The sequence below is a fragment of the Oreochromis aureus genome, linkage group 16 (assembly GCF_013358895.1).
Source record: "Oreochromis aureus strain Israel breed Guangdong linkage group 16, ZZ_aureus, whole genome shotgun sequence".
Lineage (NCBI taxonomy): Eukaryota > Metazoa > Chordata > Actinopteri > Cichliformes > Cichlidae > Oreochromis > Oreochromis aureus.
The window spans coordinates 30321382-30340669 of NC_052957.1; the positions used below are offsets into that span (position 1 = coordinate 30321382).

A 19288-nucleotide genomic window follows, 5' to 3' on the forward strand; every position below is an offset into this window, starting at 1 on the left:
TACATTAATGACACATTTATTTTATTTTTCAAGTACAAAACCGTAGGAAATTATTTTTCTGGCCCCAAGTTTTTGGGTGGATTTGAACAGTTGCCAGTCAATTCATATTACAGATGAAATGTCCCATTGGACTGGTGACATGTCTGTATTGTGTACTACTCTGTGACTCTTTAATTCCAGCTTCATAAAACAAATCAAATCCAGTTTTGCTGTTACTAACAGTGAGATTGGATTTAGCATTTTGAATATACTTGGATCACAGATTGTGGCTTGAAACAGACCCTGCCTTCCTGCTTGCTCATCATTTTTTTCCTTTTATGCTGTTACTTTAAAAAGGAGAGTACACCATTTGTAAAGAACAGGACTGCAGTGGATAGCCACTAATGATGCTTTAGGCTATAAAACCACCTACTGTACAAGGTTAAAGATGTTTTCCTCACAGCAATAAAAGCAGCCCGATGACCAAATGACAGGCCTCATATTGACCGTCAGCGTAGCCTGGGCCTCTGCTGTGATTTTAAGGGCGACTGCTCCTTAGCAGGAAGTGGCTGAGGAGGAAATGCCTTTGTGATGAGAGGCGGCCAGATCTCTGCTTACTCTCCCTGCCTGTTGCATTTTCTTCAAAGAGCCGCCTTCAATACATTGATAGCATCTGCTCACTTGCAATCATAGATCCTCAGTACACACCAACAAAGAAGATGGCAGAAAAAAGGGCATCATATTATGGTTTCCCTAACACCAAGCTTTTTCTTATTTCGAAATGTTAACAAAACATTCTTGCATAAGTTACTTTCTGACTAAAGACGGACTGAACAGAAACAACAGTGACTCCACCATTGCGTCACATTTAAACCCACTAACACGCACAGCCATCTGAGTGTGTCTCCAGCGAGGGAGGATGAGGCAGCTGACGAGCGCTGGCTGTTAAACAAGCTCTCAGACCTTGAATTAACTTGTGAATTCATGAGATAATGAGAGAAACCCAGCTGCTGTGTTTGCAGGCAGCAGCCCTGCGAGAGATGCAAGAACACAAACACTCTCATACTGAGTCAACACTGCCGAGGCCTTGAGTGTGCGGAAACAAAGCTCCGGTATTTCATGTCCCGCAGCGAGGCAGAGCTCTGGCGCAGGGTATACACAACTGTCAGGGAGACCTGTTTCTGTGCATCTGGAGAGTCATGCTTCGCTGTCACAACTACACCTTAAAAACATTCAAACTAGGTGAAAACTAGGTACCGGAAAACAATTGCAAAAAAGAAAAAGGGGGGCTGAAAGAGGATAGATATAGTGGAGGACATGGGATGCTCTGGTATGGCGTTAACGCCAGTGTTTGCCACCATGGGACATCGTGCACACACACAGCAATAAAAAGCAGAGCCAAACAACAACTCAAACCTAACTTGTGGTGATTGCATTGGTTGTGTCTCAAGACACTCATGACATCACTATAGCCCTGTCACCATTTATGCAGGCATCGCTGAGTTTGTTTCTCTGAGATAAAAGAGAGATAAGGAAATGTTTTTAACCACTTTTTAACAGAAAAGGGAAAATAATAATAACAATAATAATGTATACTTTATTGATCCCCGTGGGGATTACTCTCTCTGTATTTAACCCATTCATTCAGTTAAGCAGTGGGCAGCCACTAATCAGGCGCCCGGGGAGCAGTGTGTAGGGACGGTACCTTGCTCAGGGGTACCTCAGGGTAGCCGTTCAGTGGATTCGAACCCCCGACCTTCCCATCATGGGGCCACCATGTTACCTACTGAGCTATCCCTGCCAAAAAAAAAAAAAAAAAAAAAATTAAAAAAGAGGAACGCTTCACGAATTTGCGTGTCATCCTTGTGCAGGGGCCAAGCTAATCTTCTCTGTATCGTTCCAATAAGGACACGTGCTACCGAAGTAACACGTGTCCTTATTTTTTGTCCTTATTTTTAACACAGTTTCACTCAAGTACAGAGTTCTTTGCAGATATGTTTTAATTTCTGTATTCTCTGAAGAAGAGAAAAAAGAAAAAGAAAAAATATGTGTGAGATTGTTCACAAGTGGCAATAGATAGTAGCCACAAGGTGATAAAATGTCCAGGCAACCAACCATTAACCATTAAAACAGAATTAAATTCACTCTGAATGAAAACAAATGCATTTGTCAAATGAATGAAAGAGTAATGCTAAATAGAAACAAGTAAAAAAAAAAGGACAGTTGTTACTAGGGATGGGTACCAGTATGTTCTGACATAAGCGGTAGTAACCAGACCGAAAAGCAGCGCACATTTCGGTGCTTTATTTCGGTGCTTTTTTTTTCTTGAGATGTCATACACTTTGGATTCTAGCCAATCATTTTACCTTTCCAAGGATAGTAGGCGGGCCCAGGTACATACATTCTTTTAGAGCAGAGCTACAGATTAAAAATGCCCAAGGCGAAGAGATCAAAAGTCTGGCTGTACTTCACAGCAAAAGATGCAAACTCAGCAGCCTGCAACAAGTGCTTTAAAGTGATACTGTGCAAAGGAGGTAACACCTCAAATCTGATGAAACACCTGGCGACGCATAGCGGTTTTTTTAAAAGCCGAGAAATGCACCGTATTTGATAGCTTGCTGCGAGACCTCACACCGACCACATCTACTGCGGGTGTGGTGCCTGTTATCGGACCCGGAGTTAGCAACATCCCCCAAGAACCCGAAGAGTAGAGTCCTGGCCCGTAGCCCTGCCAGTGTAGCAGAAATGATGACGGATGATGATGGCAGCAGCAGCCGTTCTTCTCTGCATGTGTAGCTTAATGTTGTTCGTGTGTAATTTACGTTGAGTAGGCTAACCACGTTATTAAATTAATGCACATAAGGTGAACTAGCAAACACCGTCGTAGTTACATGCGGCTGTCTTCTTGTTTGATAGTGTGATACCATATATGCCCTATAGCTGCAGAAAAGGCTAACATTGTTATCTTTTAACAACAAAATAAAACAGCTAAACATGAGCGGTTTTAGGACAAAGTTTGTGTTTTCCATTGTTTAAGCACCGGTTCCAACCAAAGGAGGTATGTTGTATCAACAGAAAAGGGTAACTTGGTTATCATTTTGCAGAAAAAAAGAGACTGCTAAAAATAAAAACATAAGAGGTTTTTGGACAAACTTTGTGTTCTCCATTCTTTAAGCACCGGTTCGAGCACCGTTTAAGCACTGGCACCGTTTTAAAAGTACCGGTTTGGCACCGGTATCGGATAAAACCTAAACGATACCCATCCCTAGTTGTTACAGAATTTTTTTTCTCTAATGATTGGCGACATGTGCAATTAACATTTTACACCTCAACGACAGGCTAAACTTGCTGACATGGGAAGGCCCAAAGCAAGAGAAAACACCCAGATAAGTGCGGACACCTAGGACAGATGTTTGTTCATGTACAACATTCTAGTCCATTATGTGTCACCGTTGCATTGGTACCTTTCAGTGTAGTAGTAAAAAAGTAAATGACCACTAGAATTTACATCACACCAAGAAATCCTCTTAAAGATACAGTAATAACACTAGTGTAAGCAGTGCTCTGTGCTATTGAAATTAGGACAAAGTGCTGCTATATAGGGCTGTGCGATATGACCAAAATCTAATATCCCAATATTGTTATGGCAAATGCAGATGGACCCAGGGAGCAGAACGCACGGAGGCATAGTTGCGGTGAAGACAGTTTATTTACAGTGAGGGGGGGAGGTATTTACAAGGACAAAATATATACAACAGTGTATGAATGGGGACGCGGAGCCAGGACGTGCAGGTGACGAAAACACACACAGGTAGTGCACTCGATTTGGTACTGTTTAATGCCAAAACCTCCAGACGGAAAACAAACCAGTCGAGGAAAAATCCTAGGGAGGAAACAAAACTCCTTACAGTCACCAGAAATAATCCAAGGGCTCCAACAGGCAGGGGCAGAATTTCAGACTCTCCAAAAACGCCAATACTCCGACACTAGTCTTCTGTCAGGTAGCTCCTAAAGAACACTTCTGAAGAAAGCATCTGATGAGTAACAGGTGTGCCAGGTTCAGTGACTCACTGCCCCACCTACCTATGCAAAAAGGGAGGCACCAAAAAACACATACAGACAAAAACACCACATAACCAGAACCCAACTCCTAACAAATATAAGATATTTCCCCACAACGATATAAATCACAAAAATTTTACATTTTCGGTAAATTCTGTGAATCTCAGGCAACTCAACTTGTAGGGCTGTGCGATATGACCAAAATCTCATATCCCGATATTAAGACATCTATCGTCCGATAACGATATAAATCACAAAAATGTAACATTTTCTGTAAATTCTGTGAATGTCAGGCAGCTCGACTTGTGGGAAGTGTTTCCAGCTGGAGTCAAGTGTTTTAACTGATGCATGAAACGATACATTTTTAGACATAAGTTGTAACGACCGCCGTTTTCTTTGTGTATTTATTACACAGCGTGCTGCGGAAAAGCCTGTTCTAACGTTTGAGTCTAAGGTTTATTTTTAGCACCTGACAGCTCTTTTTGCTTCTCATCCGTAAATACTCTGCATCTTTCACGTGATTCAGTTTATTTTGAAAAGTCTCAACAGGATCTTGAGCTTTATTGTGAAAGGTTTATGTGGAAAATAAACAAGCGGACACACGGTGGTTTTACCGTCGCTGTTGCTAATGACAATGCATAAAAACAGTGGCTTGTCCGTCCGTAGTGTGGTTATATTAAACATAAGAGAAAGAGAGACCTTTAAGGAATTCTACAGTGACCATCAAAACGATGAAAAAATATTGCCAGAAACAGTTTATTTTACGACACCACGAAACAAACGATAGCATAATATGAAGCAATAGACGTTTTCATATCGTCATCCGATATATATCGTGGTATCGAACAGCCCTACTGCTATCTATAGCAATAGTTATAGAAAAAAATAAATGTATGCTGAAAAGGAGAAAATTTGCATACGGTTTTTCAGGTGGAGCAGAAATGGAAACGGAAATGGAAATACCTGACATTCACTTGTTTTAGTTTAAATTTGTATACGCAATTCCTGGAACCAGGAAGATGACAAAATTACTAGTAAATAAATAGTTGTTAATGGATTTCCTGTTAACCAACAGATTAATGATCTAATCAGCACTCAGACTTTAGAACCAACCCTGATTCAGACTTCTCATTTTGCCGATGCTCCACCACTCCACCAGGTTGAAAGAAATTCAGCCTGGTGGTTTTCTTTCAATCTTGCTGATTAACAGACAAACTGCAGTAAAGCGCTTGTCTGGAAGCAGTTTTAGCTATCACCTAAAAACCAAAGAAGGAGTCTGCTCATCTCATTGAGCCTGCACTGAGTTAGGTGTCTCATACCGTCATTACTCTTGTTTTATGAACTCTATTAGTTATTTCGTTTTTTTGACTAACAGAACTCTCCAAGCCAGAACTCCTGATTGCCTTAGGGCCTGAAGTCCACGTGTCTGATTTTAGAAAAACCCACATGAATGCCGAGGACAAAATTTCAGTGCACTTATTCTTTTACACTCAGACACAGACTGTGCTGGCTCACAGACTCTCCTTAGAGTACTGCGATGATGACCAGGGGCAATAAACCGTGCATGTTTGAATATTTTGACTCCAAACTCCTCTGTCTCTGGCAGTCCCGGGTGCATTCTCTTAAGTACATATTTACAGATAAAGATTGGTTGTAGATACCAGTTCAGTTTTCTTCTGACACCACAAAACTATTCTGTGTGATGTGTCACTGCTGCAGCAGATGCCTCCATCATCCAGTCTTTTACTTCACTATATAAACACACCAAGGTGGAATGGAGCTGCAGGAAAATAAAGTATGGAGGAATGCGAGGAATGCCAAGCTTCAAATGAAATCATGCACTATTCAAGTGAAGGAGGAGGGAGAAAAAGAGGAAAACGTATTCTTCTGATGACAAAGACGAGGTTAGAGATCACACTTTAACTGTCACTCTCTGCCTTTACCAGCAAATTCACTGGGCTGCTTTCAGTGTTACCAGTCTTGTCACGATCCTGAAAACAATGGCAGCACACACACAGACACACACCCCTATACCCTAGCCCCAACACCCCCACACACTTCATTCCCTTTTGCTTTCTTTAACAAGTCCACAGACTGAAGCCAATAATATGTAAGCTGTGAAGCTTGAATCTATATTACACATCCTAAAAATCACACTGATGGACACGTCAAACAGTCCATCAGTCCATCATGATCGTTTACTAGCTTGGTCATGTTTCCCACTCACAGTATTAATTGATGATACTGAACAGATCAATCACAATACTTGCAGGCAGTAACATTCTACACTGTAGGCTGTGTTGTAGGGTTTCATAGGGGGTTGTGGTTATGATGGAGCTAAAGTGTAGCTTTCCCACTTATTCCATGGTCCCTGGAGAGGTGATACTTTAAGAACTTCAGCTAGAAAAAAATGACAAGGAAATTTGCTATTTTCTAACTCTTTTAACTGGCCAAACTGTGTAAAACAGCTAACAAAAACAGCAGGCTAAGGAAATACAATAACTAATGTTATGGATGTAGCTTAAAAATAGTTGTAAAAGTGCATGTTAAATAAAAAGTGCTGCTTAGCTGTAGCAGCGGGTCAACTTGTAAACTCTGCAAAATATTGCAAATACTGTATGGTCATTTCTATTTTTTTTTTACAGTATTTGTACTATAAATGCAAACAATATAAATACTGAATGTATATATGGTCATTTGATTTTAAAAGATATATATGTGTAAATACAATATATACACATATAAATGAAAAAAATTGGTGGTCATGATGAGGGACAGTGGCGTGCCCTCATTAAGAGGTGTTTCTGACCATCAAGCCCACCTCACAAGTGTCCCTGCTGGTCTGCAAGTGTATATCGGGAAGAAAAGAGGACCAGGTTGGGCACATACCAGGGAAGCTCTGCCATAGGGCCACAGGTCTCTGGTCACTAAATCGCAGCTAGTGAATTCTTGTGTGAAGTCCCATTAAGCCAACAGCAAATGTTATTGTGAAAAACATTTGTTCATGTTATCTCCTACAAAAAAGAACAGTTTCCAAATTTTTTACAGTCTTAATAACCACTCAGGAAGGCTAAAAAATCAACAAGCCACACAGAATTTGTCACTCTAATGAGGCTCAATTAGCATCTCATCAGACAAAGTACTGTGTAATCTAAACAGATTTACAGGGTGTTTTAATCTCTGTACACTCGCCATGTACCTCGCATGTTGTTGAATTCCTGTCAGAAACGTCACACTCCTCTCATAACTAACACAAATGTCTGACCATCAGACACTGCCATCCTTGGAGTCACCTCTAATGTGCTGCAGTTCTGAATACCAAACAATGTTGCAGGGACCCTGATGTTCACACAGACTGTCATACAGCACGGTTTAAAAACCTTGAAGCAAATCAATGTGATAAACACTGTGTTTCCTTCTTGATAACAGGTGGCGATGACTCGCGTGCAGCAGTGGAACATTCACTCTAAGCGCCAGCTGATGCTGAGTGTGAAAAGAGGGGAGGTAGTTAGGGAAAGACCGAGCTCCAGTATGACTCACCCCTGATATAAAGGCTGGCTTCAGTCCCTGACAAGTAAAGCTGATGATGGTGGCCCTGTGCTGCTGGGTGGGGGTTGGAGGTGAGGACCAGCTGCCTGTCTGATGCCAACAGCAGCAGTGCCCATGCTGTCATAACTCATGCTGTAATCAGCTGGAACTGAGCTAGAGCGACACCAGGACACGCACGTTCACCCCTGGAGGGGAGAGGGAAGGAGGGGAGGGGTGGGGTGGGGGTGATGCTTATCTGGAATCACATGTATTCATTCACACAATGAAGTCCGTTCAAGTCCAGCTGAAACACAAGACCGGGCCTCCAAGTGATAGAAAGATGAAGTAAGTTTTGCTCCGGGTGATAAAATGTCCAGAACAAACAGACAGACCTGCAAATGACGTTGAGCCACGTTAACCTCAGTCACGCTGCACAAATCAAATTTACACTGCAATCAGCCATATGACTGTCAGTGTATCTGCAGTGTGTGGCTCATAGAAATGTCTGAGACAAGGAAGGGTAGCCTGGAATGAAATAACAACACACGTGGTATGGTAGTTTCGGATTCAGTAGCTGCTGTAGAGGATACTGTTTACTTAGTTTTGTATAAGCCGCACACTTCAGATACATTACAGAAATATTTAGAGTTTTTCAGTAATGTCCTTTTTAATTTATAGATTTGTTTTCTATCTCTCAAACTTCTGGTAATATTCTAAATGTCTCTTTTTATACTTAAATATTGTGCGTGCATATCTTATTTCTCTGTGACCTCCATTATCATCCAAAAACTATTAAAAATACATTAGTGAGCCATAATGTTGCACTGGGTGACATGTTCATTAATTATGATAAACACACACACACACACACACACAAACACACACACAGAGTAGTTATTCTGACTTAATCACACATACCCCATCGTGTTGTCACAAAGATGCATTAATCCCTCACTCAAAATAGTCCCCAGTAAAATGGTACATATTCTCATTAGAGCAACAAAGATCATTTGGCTTCATATATTTATAAAGGCTTTATATTGTGCTCTGAGAAATGTGTATAAGGGGAAAGTGGTAAGCTTGGAGTGGAAAGTTACAGACAGGGCAGTGTAGTCAGTGAATATTTAAAGATGGACTGACACGCTGTTGGGTTTTGTGCTTTCATTGTACTTGTTAACTATGGAGAAAAAAAAAAGAAAACTTCAAGCCTTGTAGCAGTCTGAACAATTCAATTCAATTTAATTTTATTTATATAGCACCAAATCACAACAACAGCTGCCTCAAAGCACTTTATTTTGTAACATAAAGAGCCTACAATAATACAGAGAAACCATAACAATCATACGATGCCCTGTGAGCAACCACTGTGGCGACCGTGGGAAAGAAAAAAACCCTTTTAGCAGGAAGAAACCTCCAGCAGATCCCGGCTCAGGGAGGGGCACCCATCTGCCACGATGAACACTGTCTCTTAAACTAACAGCAGTCCTATAAAAGTTCATATTTTTTGGTGATTTTTGTTTTAATGCAATATGTAATGCACTTGTAAATAAACTTACCCTCTTCCCTTCCTTACACAGAGAACCTTACAGCAGGAGACAGGAGGCAACTGGCTTTAAAATCCATGTACCAGCAGCTCTAAAGCTCGCCGATTAACCAAATATGTAAAAAAGAAAAGCTTTAGTAACAGAGCTATTCTGTGGACTTGTTTTAATCTGTTGATCTTTTCATGCTCTATTTTTATATCAACTTATCAGCAGGTATGACGCTCAAAGCAACGGAGCTGTGAATGAAATTTGACTATATTTTCATGATGTCAACAGATGACAAGGAAATCACACTCAGCGTAAAACACCGTTTGGGCTTTGAGACGTGACGTACATGTGATTACAAAAGAAAATTAGAAAGATTGCTCTGAAGTGTTATTTAAATCCAAAGTGGGCGTTAATTCATTTGTAGCAGTTTTTCAACCCAGTAAAAGAATCATCTGATTTTATTTGAAACATGACTCACTGACAGAAAAACAGCCTTCCTATTGACAAAAAGGAAAAAGATGCAAAAAAAAGAGAGTGAATCTACAAAGTGGCATTTGTTAACAACATCAAGGAGCCACCACCAGTACACCACATAGACAAAGTGACTCTGGAAATGTAAATAGCTGATCGGACTCTCAGCACAGAGAAGTAAATAGCACACTGTGCCGCATCAACCCATTACACGCCAGGTGTGCTCAAACATTCAGCTCAGAGAGCTCAATATTTACACACTCAGTGCATTTATATATGTGCACATCACACACCATGCCACCTTGTATGCTCTCATATACTGTGTATACAGGGAGAAAATGACAAAAACAAGAATAATTCTCCACAGAGACTTATGAGATCCATATTTGCCAAAGTTTAATTATTTTATTAACTATTAAAGTATAAGCTAGTAAACTGTAGTTGCATATTTTTTAGCGCTGAATCTATTTTTTATGTAATTGACTAAGCTGTCAGAAAGAGATCTCTTATTTTTGTGACAATTAAGTCTGTTCAGCTGTCTTGAGTGAGCGATGATCAGTCTGGCTTGCAAATATGTGTTCACTGTCAGCTGACATTTGGCAGTCATTTATTTTTAAATATTATTGGGAGTAAACAACTCTTAAATCTGCAGTTAAGATTCATGTCTGTCTGAAAAAGTTTGTAATATATTTCTTCAAATTTCCTTAAACCCAACTCTCTTCTCATTGGCTGCCCTTCATGAATAGAAAGTTTGAACAGCGGGTGGGTGGGGCTTATGTGCTTACAGCCAAAGCTGTGTGCCTGATGTGTCCTTATGAAGGATATCAACTTTCACTAACACTATACAGATTCAAGATCAGAAAAAGTTAGCATGCTGTTTTTGTAGGCACATTAATTTATCTCAAGATTCTTTACATATTTCTCAAGATTAAGATTAGGCTACTTTTACCTGGGGTAGTAAGGGCTGGGTTCCAGATAACGAATGCCCCAATGGAGCAAAGAGATCATAAAATATGTGTAAAGTTATCAATTATTCTACCAGTTACAATCACAAAGTCACCTGTGATCAGTGTTGGGACTAACGCGTTATTAAGTAACGCGTTACAGTAACTACGTTATTATTGTGGTAACGAGCACGGTAACTAGTTATTATGCCAAAACCAGGAACGCGTTACTCGTTACTGGGATTTAGATAGGCTCGTTATTCGTTACTTCGTGTGGTGGCATATCATCATATTCACTAACATTAGCAAGTGGTGGAGGCCAGCAGGTGGATGAAGGAAAAGGGAGGCAAGAGGAGGAGAGACCCGAAGCGGCCGCCGGTCCGAGTGTCAGGTGAACTGAACTTCAGGTAAGAAGTTATGACCTGCAGTCTATCTGGGTCAGATATAAACCGAGTTTAGTTGGAGTTTACTTTTGTTATGCTGACTTTTTCGTACTGCGTACTAGCTAGCATGACGGAGTTTCTATACAGCTGGGTGGGTGCTATGTTACTGATGTTGAACTTTATTTTGTTCGTAAGGTTAATTATTAGAGTTGCCAACCGTCCCATAAAAAACAGAATCGTCTGGTATTCAGAGAAAATATTACGCATTTCGTATTGAGGTGAAAAGGAACACAGCTTCAGCTACAATGAAAAAGACACAAAGCTGGAGTTATTCTGTGTTTACGCTGCACAGCTGCCTCTTCGCCTCTCATTCTCTCCCCTCCCTCTCCTGTTCCTACTTCAATCATTAAACTGATCAATGATCAGCTGATCGGCTTTTCTCTCTTGTTTATTTATCGCTCACTTTGCGCCAGAAAGCCAGAAAACCAGCAGATGTCGCGCTAAACAACAGCAGCACGTTTAAGCTTGATCAGCTGTTGTTAGAATTTATTTAATATTACTTTCTAGTATCAGCTGATGTTTGCTGGAGCCACAGCTGTAAAGCTGCTGGTCATGATATCGGTTTGTAAATCTGGTGAGAGGGAAACATGAAGATGAAACCAGGAGATGTCCTTACTGAATCATCAGAGCTGAACAGGTGATGGAGAAACAGGTTTACCTTTTAGGTGACATGAATGAGTTGAAGGGAAGTTATGAACTGTTTCTGAGAGACAAATAACACCAGGATCCTTTTCTATGTAGCTGACAGCTGGTAACTGTGCAGGGGCGGGTCTAGCAAAGTGTTGCCAGGGGGGCCAGGTAGGGCATTAACAGGGAAAGGGGGACAAAGAAATACTTTTCTTTCTTATTCTCATTTAAAATGTCTAGCTTTTAAAAAATAATTATCTGAGTCTTACAACAAACGATTGACAGATTGATACATATATACCATCAAAAGTGTGTACATCACTGTCACAACAGTGTTTAATTTCATTCAAAGGCTTTATGATTTTTCCTATAATGGTGGGCCGGTCTCTAGTTAAAATGCCCGGGACGATTTTTTGTCCCAGTCCAGCTCTGTATGCAGCTCATTTGCAGTCTGGTGTTACCTACATCTTCCTATTCAGAAGGCAGAATTTCCGAGTTCTGAGTACAATTGAAAGCACCATGACTGCAGTTTTTGTGTTGGATGTAAAAAGCACACATGACGCTGTGATGTAGGCTAGAATCATGGCGGCGGTCAACGACAGTCCAGGCGTGGGATTTCTCTCGTGGAAATACGCACATTATCTTTTCCTTTGTATTGGTAGGTGGCACAGTGCTCTTGTGGCAAGTAAGCAAGCTAGAAGACTGGTACTCTTGCTGGGTATCCAGTTACGGAAGCAACACATTAACAAGAGAAGTCTGAGTAAAACCAAAGTTACTTTCCCTAGTAACTAGTTACTTTGAAAGTAACGAGTAACTTGAAGTAACTGAGTTACTTTTGATAGAAGTAACTAGTAATGTAACTAAGTTACTAATTTAAAGTAACTTACCCAACACTGCCTGTGATGCTAAATAACTTAAGCTAACCCTGGACTCCCTGAGAAGCATTTTATTCAAACTGTATTTTTGAAAGAACAAGACGACTCCCAAACAGCTTCGAAGTGATGCCCAACAAGTGCCGACATTTTATTTAAGATGATCGGAAATAATGATGACCACAAAAAATGAGTTTACACTAGTCAGGGCTTAGGACCATCATAGAGACGTATAGAGAATTAAAACAACCACAGCCTGTGGCCCAGCGGGCAATTAAAAAGGCAGTTTCATATTGTTTTTACTTTTAATACCCAGAAACTACACCCATCCTTTATACTGTACATATATGAATGAACTCCAGTTATTTTCTGTTTTGTTATTACTGCTGTAATACTTCAGTCAAACTGTTTTTACTTGTGTAGGTTCCACTGCAGGACAGATTTGCATTACTGTATAAATAAAGTACTTTATGCAACACACAAGTGGGGAATTCAGCACTATGTTATCTAAATTCTGTTGGAATTCAGATAACATAACTCTGCTTTTCACCTAATGTTTTTGTGGGTTGTTCCTTTTTGTTCCATTGGACGTCAGACTGAGATGTGCACAGAACATATTTTGCCTGTATGTGTCCTAGAACCTACTAGCTTCACTAGATGCAGATAACAAAAGGGTGACAACATCGAGCAAGTGACTAGAAACTGCCACAGCTTTAAAACCTGTACAAAGTGAATCCTACTGGCGATGAGCTTTTCTTAAACGCAGCATTTTTAAATTTTATACAACAAAATTTTACAAACAAGAGTTTTTACTGACCCATGGGAGAGTGGGGCTAGTGCTAGGACTGCATTACAGTCAAATGTGTTCTGTAGTGATAGGGTGGATTTTTCTCCCCTTGGGCCAGTGAAAATTAAGAGGGCCAGTAAAGCTCTGATCTACTGGTCCAGGTGGTGAGTAGGTGGCGGAATGATACGTGGGGCGCTGGTTTAGGGCCCTGGAGGTCAGGGACGCCAATGCAGGAGCAAGGGTGATAACCCAGTGTGCATTGTGTGAAAGCTCTGACCCAGAAAACTGCAGCTTGTAGTTATTGTGAGGATGATGATTGTGGTGGAGGTGCTGGTGTCGAATCTTCAGTAGAAATCAGTGTTGTGTTTAATGTGTTGTCATGGAAACCAGTGTGACCCCCCACCACCACCCACAATACACGCACCCACAGCCCTATTTGAGCTAGGAACTGAACATTAGCTTACAGTGAGACTATCAGGTTGTAACACTGCTACTGCTCGCTATCCGACATTTATTACAGCTTACCGAGGCTTTACCTGTGTTTCCGGCGGATTTACACTTGAAGAAGAGTCACACATGACTTTTAGCAGCGCAAACGAGGCAAAAAGAACCGCTACGTGAACGGCGGAAAGACCCGTTACTGTAGTTATTAGGTAGGTATGATAGAGTTGCACTCACAGAGAGGAAACAGCGAGACGGGGAGCACAAGCCAAATAAAGCCGTGTAACTGTTTAAGTGAGAACATTTTGGAATTAAAACCCAGCTAGAAAGTGCCGTTTTCTCCCCTAACAGCCTAAATGTAAGCACCGCTCTCCACGCTGAGGTTCATAAAAAAAGAAAAAAAAAGTTGCTGCTTGTAAACTGCCGCCCTCAGGTAGAGTATCATTGTCTCTTAAAAATCATTTCTAACTGACGCGGAGGAAAATGAAGACGAAAGAAAGATGGAAGCTTACCTGGCGGGGAAGTAGTAATATTGTTTTGTCCCATGAAGAAAAGCGGTTAGAAAAGCCGAGCAGGCGCCCTTTCCATCGAGCTCTCCCGGTGGCGGTGCTGGATGTGTATGCGCGGATACACCGAGGACTCCTGGAGGAAAGCAGCCGAGCTCCGGCTGATGTCACCCGGACAGGGAGGGGCCTCACCGGGAGACATTTCCATAAGAACATGATGTCACGATGTTGCTGCTTCAAATGACTCTTCTAGAGCAGCAAGCAGCAACAATGACATCTACAGATACTACAGCCACATTCAGCATTCAGTGTTAAAGTCAATAAACGGCTAAGCCTAAAAGCTTTTTTAATGTCACTTTATGCTTTATCGTCATGTATATGTAGTGTTGATATTATATGCTTGTTGCTTACTTTTAGCGTCACTGATGCTGTCTTTAACTCAGAGTTAGTATTGTTACATCAAACTATGACGTTGTCTGTCTTTGAATATTTTAAAATGACTTTTAGGTTATTATAGCTGACTTAAGCTAAACTTCACACATATAAAAATACTCAGTGTCTCCATCACCTGAAAAAAATCCTGCCTCACTGACAATATCTGTGGTTTCCCCCATTTTCAGATGGAGGTGATAAATACACCCTGTGTGAAGAGGACTGCAAGAGTAGTTTGATGCACTCTAGAACATTTGTCTGATTATGGCTGCAATGATACATCATGACCAGGGAATATTTTGCATATCTAAGAATTGTGTGATATTCACACTGTGACTAATATACTCTTCTGTCTGTGACATTTCAGAGTATTACTGTTCATCATCAGCACTGAATTTGATTTCTTGCTGTTCTGATTTAAAACTGTGCCCAGAAAGAATGTTTGATTTATAGACAGGTGTTTATTTTTTTCTGCTTTAAGTGTTTGGCCAGTTTTTACAAACTGCTGTTGCCAAAAACATCCTAAATGAAAAACAAAAAGCTGCATTTCTAGATGTGGATTCCAACCACAAAAGCTTCTAAGCCAGTTAGAGTTGAAGGATCACTATTAAATCCCAAGTCGCACTGAGGATTTTTGGGACAACTTCTCCCAGTTTGGGTCACAAACATTCCCTTTTACATCGCAGACACTGTTTTTCTCTTTTCCCTAGTTTGATGTGCTTTGCTACTGTGGCAACAAGTGCCTCAGTTTCATCTCTTGGGTGTGATCTCTGCTGTCTCTCTGTGTAGCTTTGCCTCTCTCCTTTGCATTATTGTCTTTTTCTGCAACATCCAAAACAAACAAACAAACTAAAAAAAAAAAACAGATTCATGTTAACGACAGCACAATCAAATTTATGCAACAGTTTTTATGACAATGTATCAATACACTTATTAGTTACAGTATTCAGATTGGTTTTGGCGTTCACACAATCAATATGGCCAAAAAAGAAGCTGTGTTGGCATTATAACTCTAAGGCTTTGACTTCCTGTTTACTTTCTTTCAATGCAGTGTGTGTCCAGCCACCTCTGGTCAGCCACACATAAATAGATTGTATTAAACCAGATTGTAACATGTAATCTGATAATAAATAAAGCAAACAAGTATTTGTGTATTGAAAGCAAAAGTAAGAGGAGGCTGGAGATCATCCACGTGTGATCTGGCCTCTTTCTCTCCTATTCTCTCTATCCATCCCTCCTCCTCACTTGCAGGTTCTTTACTATTATTGTATGCTCTTTACCTTACAATATAAAGTGCCTTGAGGTGACTGTTGTTGTGATTTGAATTGAATTGATCTGAATTGAATTCCTCTTTGTGCTTTTGCCAAAAGGCAAGCAAAGTATAAGCTAGACTCAAACTGATCACCTATAACCTATTAAAAGGTTTAAATTAATCCAGATCAATTAAAAAGATTAGAAAAAAATATATCCATCCAAACGTGATAGTAGCAATGATTGTTTTGTCCAGTTCTTTAATTCACCGTCCATAATTGCACTCAAACACAATTTTCACCTTCAATAAACATGAAATAATCATTTTAAGTAGAATGCAACTTAAATGACTTAAATTACTTATGCAGTTTAAGTCATTGCAATAAGTAACAGGAAATGGTGAATTGCCAGAGGAGGTGTTCAGAAAAATATACAATATAACATTTCAGAATGAACAACAAAAAAGGGACAACAAAATGGGTTAACAATTTAAAACTGTTATAGCAATATATATACTGGTATATATTTTATTTATATATAATATATATAAATGGAACACACTGTGGTACCATACCCTTGTGAGCATCAGTTGAACAGTATTGTACTGCAGAAAGTCAAAAAATGGTGAGAAAGGGGAAATTAACAATGGAAGAGACAGACCATCATGACACTTAAAATGTAGGTCTTTCCTACACAGAAAAAACCACAACTGAATCAAAAGGCACTCAGAACAAGATTCTGAGAGTTAACAAACTTGCTGAATGATAGATTCTGAGGTTAACAACGTGATCAGCTCAGAGGACAACAGCTTTAACCGCAGCTTAATAGTGGTCCTAGTAAGAAAGTCTAAGCTTCGACTGTGAAGAGAAGACTTCAGGCTACAGGTGTAACAGGGACTAGTTGCAGCAAGAAAGCCATTACTAAGACATCAGAATAAGACAAAGAGGCTTGCCTGGACCATGAAACACCATCATTGGACTACTGAAGACTAGTATTATGGACTGATGAATCAAAATTTGAAATCTTTGGTTCAGGATCTTTGTATGCAGTTGAGTAAGCGAAAGGATGGTTCCAGAGTATGTGCCATCAACTGTCAAACATGGAGGAAAGTGTGATGGTCTGTGTCTGTTTTACTGGATCCGGAATTGGTGACAGAATGGCTACCACAGCATTCTGCCATGCAATACCCTTTGGTATGCGCCTAGTTGGTCAGGGGTTCATCCTACAGCAGGACAATGACCTAAAACACAAGTCCAAGCTATGCCAGAACTACATCAGAAAAAAAGAACAAGATGGTAAGCTTGAAAATATGGAGTGGCCAGCACAGATTCAAATAAAAATCAAAAGTTGATCAGTCCCATGGTTTAAAAACTTTATTGGCATCATGTTTCGTAGAGCGTGCCAGTCCACAGATCACACACAGTCTAGACTGTAAGGTGCACTGCAGCTTGTAGCTCAAGTTCAATTGCATTGCTTTCACATTGTGCATTAGAGGTAAACTGTGAACTGTTCTTCTCCCAGTACAAGAAATCGAAATTAATCAACTCTTGTTAAAATTCAAAGTGAAGATTTTACTGGAGCACTTGCCCCAATAAAAAGTGTCTGTCGATGGTTTTAAGGAGCCACTTGGTGTCAATTGTCAGCCCAGGAGGTTTCCACTTGGCTAAAGCAGGAAAATGGGAAAAATGTCAACATCCTCTCTGTTTTTGGCAATGGTGGACAGCTTTTTGGGACATAAGTGCCACCTTCTAGATTAGAGTGTAAATCTGATTCCTCTGTGTTGCCCCCCCAAAAAAAACCTATCAAGCAACAGGAATGTGAAGAACTCAACAAAATTGGAGGGGACAAAAAATATCACCATCTATGACTTTAATTGACATAATGCACAAAACAGACAAGCCTGGTGTTAGCCATATACTGTAGTACCATCACATTTCACAGAATTGTAAGGAAGTCTGACATTGACACTAAGTATAGATACAGACTCCAAATGTCTGAAAGAATAATTTATGATTGGAGGAGAAAAGGTGAGAAACAGAATCTTTACTTTAGCTTCCACAGAGATTTCTGTCTGGATTGACAGCTGACCAACACTGCCATCCCTAAAATAGTGCTATTATCATGCTTTAAAAAAATAAAAAATATAACTTATTTATTGTCAATATAAGTCTTTCAATCAACGTGATTAATGACAAAGTGGAAATTTAAGGCTACTGTCTGCAATAAATCAAAGTCTGGGTTCCTATCTGTCACCACGTCCTGACAAAAGCAGGCAGCCAAAGCATGCCTAGGAAAGTAGATTACATTACACTCGGCGCGATAGAGCTGACAGCTGATCTACATAATCGCTAACAACACCTAACAAATTGTGCTATGTTTCACAGACCTGAAAATAAGCAGACTTCTATCTCTGCAAACACACAAACAGCTTCACTATGAGTGAGCAGCCAGAGTAAAACCAAAAAAATCCCTTTAATTATATTCAGTGGTAGAACTGAAAAAATGCATTATCTTTTATTATATACAGAACTTGCTGTGCAAAAGTTTTGGGCACTTTGGATGTTTAAATTCGTAGCCGTTACTAATACCATCGAGGAGGTGTCTGATCATTTATTCATTTTATATTGCAAAGTGCACTGAGGTGAAGTAGTGCACTTTCAAAGACACAGGGTGCAATATAACTATTTATTTTCTGATTATTGCGAGTTTGGTTACAAGACCTGTTTGGGGTTTATCAGTACACTCATTTATCCTTAACCACTCGGCACAATATGAGTTTTATGTTTTGATATGTAGAGGTAACTACCCTTGGTCTAAACTTAAAACCAAAAGTAAGGAAAATTGTGTTTGGTGGTTTATTTCTTTGTTCTAACAGTGCTTATTGGCAATAAATCTCATACTGTTGGAAAGCCTGTTTGTTTCCTCTTAAATGGTGTCACATTTGGAAGAGCAGCAGTCATTGTGCAGGTTTGTTAATGTCCACCGGGTCACCATGGTTCCATTTAGGGTTAGGGGCTTAAAAGTCTGGAGTCTGACTATTCCTCAAAGATGAACATTACACTAAGTAAGTCATTTAACCCAGTCATTACAAGCAAATTAATCTGTGGTTCACCAGAGTGCAGCACAGCTCAGCTCCTACTCTCTATGAGATGTTAATTCCAGCTGTCGCTCTAGAAGAAATGCTGGAAGTAGCTGAACAAAAGAAGGAAAACCAACCTCTGAGCAACTATTGACATGTAACAAACTTTGTTTACCTCCACTTCCCACCAAACCTGAATTAGAGCGCATTTCCTAACTTGAATCTGCTGTTCGAATGGTGTCACCAGTAGAGATTTTTAAGCTGTCCTTCGGCTTCTTGTCAAACTGCAACATCCGTTTGTATTTACTCTCAGCTTGATGTGGGTCAGTGTTTG

The 19288-nt window shown here is 40.1% G+C and overlaps 1 protein-coding gene and 1 non-coding gene across 3 annotated transcripts in view; both read right to left on the reverse strand.

Annotated features, from left to right (window-relative positions):
- LOC116326977 (SH3 domain-binding protein 4) overlaps positions 1-14482 on the reverse strand; it is a 46781-nt gene extending 32299 nt beyond the window's left edge. The window contains exons 1-2 of one of the 2 annotated variants that reach the window (XM_039600107.1): positions 14199-14482; positions 1685-1776 (exon numbers count right to left, since the gene is read on the reverse strand). The gene's annotated coding sequence lies outside the window, so the exon portion shown is untranslated. The remainder of the gene's footprint in view (positions 1-1684; positions 1777-14198) is intronic. The other variant, XM_039600106.1, reaches the window with a different exon arrangement.
- LOC116326986 lies at positions 1806-1907 on the reverse strand. The gene has a single exon (XR_004199969.2). It is a non-coding gene; the product is annotated as a U6 spliceosomal RNA (small nuclear RNA).
- Positions 14483-19288: the final 4806 nt, after the last annotated feature.